Source organism: Triticum aestivum, chromosome 3D (assembly GCF_018294505.1).
Source record: "Triticum aestivum cultivar Chinese Spring chromosome 3D, IWGSC CS RefSeq v2.1, whole genome shotgun sequence".
In the NCBI taxonomy this organism is placed as follows: Eukaryota; Viridiplantae; Streptophyta; class Magnoliopsida; order Poales; family Poaceae; genus Triticum; species Triticum aestivum.
Window position 1 is genome coordinate 235,275,230 of NC_057802.1, and position 5,565 is coordinate 235,280,794.

At 43.5% G+C, this 5,565-nt stretch overlaps 1 long non-coding RNA gene across 1 annotated transcript; it reads left to right on the forward strand.

Moving 5' to 3' along the window:
* Positions 1-1,728: 1,728 nt before the first annotated feature.
* LOC123078302 (uncharacterized) lies at positions 1,729-4,472 on the forward strand. The gene is made up of 2 exons (XR_006437324.1): positions 1,729-2,167; positions 3,868-4,472. It is a non-coding gene; the product is annotated as an uncharacterized lncRNA (long non-coding RNA).
* Positions 4,473-5,565: the final 1,093 nt, after the last annotated feature.

Below are 5,565 nucleotides of genomic sequence, written 5' to 3' on the forward strand. Positions count from 1 at the left end.
TTATTTGTATATAAATGACCCTTCCCAAGTTGGATTGGAGTCCTGGGGCACATTAGTCTCCCCTGAGAGCATCTCCAACAGCACGCGCTGCATGCTAAAAATTACTTTGCCGCGTGCTCATTGCTTGATTTGACGCGGCGGGCAACGCTGGCTCCAGTAGCGTGCGCGCAGCTCCAGCAGTGCGCAAAAATGCAGCGCATGCGACTCTCGCACAAACAACATATGCATTTCAAAACAGAAGAAAAAAATCAAACACAAACAAAAATAAATCAAAATAAATAGCTCAATTTCATTATTACAACTCAAACAAACAGTTTATCGTCCAATACAGCAAATAGTGCAATAAACAGAACAAATAGTTCAACAATACAATATCGAACGCACAAATCATGATGCTCTTTGTCGTCCATTCCATGCCCACCACTCCTCAATAAGATCCTTCTGAAAATCATTATGTGCTGCGGGACGTCGAATGGCATGATAGGAGGCAACAAAACGGGCTACCCTTCTTTCAGCCCTCCGTCGCACTCGCACGCGATGTCCCAAGAGCTCATACTGAGAGTAGTGTACATCTTGGCCACGCTCATTCTCGATGATCATGTTATGCATGATCACACAAGCGTGCAAGATGTACCAAAGCATTTTTTATCCCAAAATCTAGTCGGTCCTCTCACAATAGCAAATTGGGCTTGCAAAATCCCAAAAGCTCTCTCCACATCTTTTCTAGCCGTCGCCTGAGCATTGTGAAAATCAAGATTTTTCTTACCTTCCGGCTTTTTCAACGGCTTCATAAAGGTTTGCCACTTTGGATAGATGACATCCGCTAGATAATAGCCATAGTTGTATGTACGGCCATTTGCTACAAACTGCACCGGTGGCAAATCATCATTTGCAATCTTATTCATCAGTGGTGACCGGTTGACAACATTGATGTCATTCAAAGATCCAGTCATTCCAAAGAATGCATGCCAAATCCAAGTCTCTTGATCGGCCACCGCTTCAAGGATTATAGTGGAACTCTTTTTTTGGCCGTGGAATTGCCCATGCCATGCCTTTGGATAATTCTTCCAACTCCAATGCATGCAATTTATTGAGCCAAGCATACCAAGAAAGCCGCAAGCTTTGTTCATCTCCAATAGCCTTGCGACGTCTTCAGCATTCGGCGCATCAACCCTATCCCTCCAAATTTTCTACCGACCCATAACCGAAGCACCGTGCTTCGATTTTTTATTGATGTGCATAGCTAGGATCATTGCAAGATCCTCCTCCTCTTCCATATCAAATTCTTCTTCGGAAGAATTATACGACGAACTCATCTACAATGTTCAATACTATGCTATAAAAACTACAATCAACATGCACCAAATTCCTTGCAGGCGTTTTATCGAACACCTTGCGGGCTCCGAGTGGCAGCGAGCGCCCGGGCGCTGTTCTCGGAGGACGGACGCGCGCGAGGGGCGGCGGTGACTAGAGGGGGGCGGAGGAAGCCTCCGCGGCGCGGGGATAGGCCGTGAAAGCGCCGGAACGGTCGCCGGATGGCGCGGGCGGCGGCGCCGCCGCGGCTGGAGGGGGTGAGTTGCGAGCGAGCGCCCGAGAGTCCAGCGCGCGGGAGCGGGCGCAACAAATAAGCGGCGCGCGATGGAGTTTCGGCCCACGCGCTGAACTAGATATGCCGTGCGCGCGGTTTTTGCGCACCCGCTGGAGCCACTATACCGGTTGCGCGCGCGTTAAAATGGGTAAACCCCGAGGACAAAATTTAAGCAGCGCCCGGTCACAGTGCGGGCCGACGCACCCAAGACCCAATGATCAGCGGACGTTCGGAGCGCGGATTTGGGAACGACGGGGCTGTTTGGTTGACACCCTCAAATTGATAGGTCAATCCCTCAAATTTCGCCTGACCCATCTCGCGAGAGGGAGGCGACGGCGGCGCGCGAGGACCTGGGGTGCACTCGATTGTGCTTGGTCATAGCGGTCGCGAGAGGAAGGGGCGATCGTGAGGACCTGGGAGGCGGCGGCGCAGGCGCGAGGAGCTGGCCGAAGACGCCGGTGCGAGGCCCCGGGCTTTGTCATAGTGGTCACTCCCCCCACGACCTCGCCGACACTGGCGCGAGGTCCTGAAAGCGAACCCCTGGCTGGGCTTGGCGTAGTGGTCAACCAACGGAGCAAGGTATCTCGCCCCCTGTTGTCATCTCTTTCTTCCCTTCCTCCCTCCCTGCACCTTCTGCCGGCGGTCGACCAACTGCTCCTTGCACCACCTTGAAATAAACATTCAGTTACTATTTTGGTTTGAGCAGACCACACCTCGTGTAGCTATTGCATTGAATTGAAGGGAAAAATATTGACCTCTGTATTGACTATCGTCGATTACAAATGTTGGTAACATAGTATCATTTTCTTCATAGACTAGTCTGTGCTCGCCATCTCTCGGGGTCTTAGTTAGGATGGCCGATTGCATCTGGTAAAGTTATTTGTAAAGCTTCAAATCTTATCTGCTAGAAGAGTGTTTGGAACAACTGTTTCAAAATAAACTTTATGTCTAGTGTGGTTGTATTTGTCCAACAGCTTTTGCACGGTTTTGTTAAAACATGTTAACTTTCGATTAATGTCTTCACTGAAAAGGAGAAGAATTATGTATGTTTTCTAGTTGAGCCTTTGGGTAAGGCTATTTCACCAGGGCATTCAAACACTATTCCACCAGTCTCTAGTGGTAAGATGAATTGAAGTAAAACTAGGATGTCCACCAGGGTGGTCTCTTTTGGTTAGGTCCACAACCACGTTTTCTTCTAGTACTATTCTCTTGTCAGAACCCAGGAAGATAAGTTAGTCGAGACTGTCAAACTGCGTATGTTGTACTTCCTATTTACACTGCAAAATAAATAAATAAATAAATAAATAAATAGTGTAGCACAAATCTAGTTCTGTTTACTCCAGTACATGCTCCCAAGATTTAGGTTGATTTGCCATGAATGTCACCTATCTTGGCTCATGAAATGGTGGATATGGATGTGAATTGCTTGGATATTGGGCTATGTCCATAGTTTCTATGTGGTTGTAACTACTGAATTTTTCGAACTTAGGCCAATGTTCGACTAAAATGCGATAATATTTCTTCAAAGATGTGTAAGTATGTTCATTTAGGACAGTACATATAGAGCTAGGAGTCTTAACTGTACATCTAGTGGCCGGACACTTCAAATAGTTGAGTAAAGATACTCTCAGTTGATTCCTCGAGAAAAAAGGATACTCTCGGTTATTGTGTAGTGTATAAATATTTGCCAGGTGCTACAAACCTGAATAGTTCATTTCGATTGTTTGATACCAGCTTTCTGCCTTCCATTTTATGCTTTGTGCTAGTTTCGTCCTCATATTAAACATCCCAAATTTTCAATTTGGAATGTTTTACAATTATAGTTAAGCATCTATTGCATTTTGTTTGAATTGTAGTGGAATTTGAAATTTTCAGAGGCATTTGAATTTTCTGTTTGAATTTGAGTTCACTTCAAACTATGGCATGTTTAGATTCCTTTCAAAAATCCCTGACAAATACTTTAATCAAAAAGTATGAGAGGAGGTAACATGACACCTCAAAAAGTCAGAAGAAAATAATGCCAAAAGTATTTGGATTAAAATTTGGTTTTATTTGAATTTTTTTAAAAATGATCTGTATAAAGTTCGTATTTTGCCTCTGGAAAATAGTTCATCGTTTAGGATTTATTTTGATGAGGGCATGGCTACCTTGAATATGATCACAAATATTGCATACGTGTATTTATTTGAGGTGATTTCTGATAAAAGTTATGCAATAATTTATTTATGCTATACGAAACAAAAATACTTCACCTCTGTTTGTTTCATGCCCAATTGCAGAACTATCGGACACTTATAGAATCCACATATGAAGATAAGGAAAAAGGAGACGTTTAGGTGTTGTTCAAGAAAAAGTTCTCTCACGTCACTTTTAGCACAAGAGAAGATAGAGTCCAAGTCTCTCACGTTCTGGACTCAGATTCAGACTGCACAAACATACCTGACTCAAAACGTCAATATCTCTTCTATCCGGACTCCGACTTGGGTGATTCTGTTTTTGTTGAAAAGTAGATTTTGTGCACTTTCCAACCCAATTGGATTCACCTTCAAATTCGTTCGGAGCATTGAGATATTGATGAAACAATATGACGCTGCAATAGAATCCGAGTCAAACTACAAGTCCAAAGGTGTTGCATCACCTCTATTTGGGCCCATGAGCCCTACACTACCTAGGTTTAGTTTTAGGCCGCCTTGGGACGTCCTCCCACCTCCTTGGCCGCCACCCCTTGCTCCTATATAAGTAGGTCCATCTAGTAGCTTTTTCCTTGGGATTTGTTTAGTTAAAAGTTAGCCATTGCAACTTCATGTACTTCGATTGTGTCCAACGAGCAGACCAAGACCGTTTTTGGATCCCCACCTTTATAAATACTTCACCTATATTTGCAATATTCAGATTGCATTATCATATTCTTGCTTGTTCTTCGATTGCATGCAGGAATAGACCTTCGTGGTCAGGCTGATTGTGTTTCCGACATCGTCAGTAACCTCAGGAGATTGGTTTAGCGATTGCTAAGGTGCAACGCCATGCACGTTTGTAGTCGGATCATCAAAGTCGACTCCACTGAATCGATAGTTATCATCTCATTAAAAGATTGGGACACCCTCGCCTCTGTCAAGTGGTGTCAGTTTTTAGGTTGCTCGGTGAGAATTTTCAGTTTTCCCTAGATTAGATTTATTTACTTACCTGTTGTCCAAGAAAAAGCCACAAAAAAATTAGATCTATTCATCCTTTGCCCAAGCCAGTATGAGACTTTGCAATTTTCTTTTCATTGTTTGCATTATTGAATTATCGGTTGCATCCTCGTGTCGAGTTGCTGGTCTTAGTGTCTAGTTCGTTTAGCGTTTCGAGTTCTGTTCACATTAGTCATGCCGCTGCTGCATCGTTATCCCTTCCGCTGTCCACTGTCCCATCCATCAATTTCCACCACGTGCTACCCGCCCTTCATTGTCATAATTATAGTTGAGGTTGTTCACATCTTCGCTTGATCCAATATGCATCTTATATAGTTTGTTTTGGAAAGAGAGAGAGAGAAAAACAAAAGAGATAGAGAAAAAAAGCAATAAAGAAAGTCAGAGAAAAAAAATCGGATCTATCTAACTCAATCTCGTAGCTGAATTAGGATTGGAATCTGTTTTGTGCACTCTTCAGTAAAACAGGCATATCTTCCTCATACGAAGTCTGTTTTGGCTCCACGAGTACTCAAATTAAAGCTAGCGACGAGCCGTGTCTAAATAGTTGCAGTAGCTTGTTTAATATTTGATACCGCAAAATCTTCTTCTAAATAGGTCTTTTTACCCTCCGAAGTTTGTGAACACGGCTGTTCCAGTTTTCAGGCCAGTTTTTAGAATTTTTTGACTCCTCATATCAACTCGGAATTGAGCGATTCTTTTTGTGTTTGAAAGCTTGAGTCAGTGCCAGTCTTGCGAAAAATTATCATAAAGTTGGCACTAAATTTTTCAGAGAAAAGTTGGAGAGAG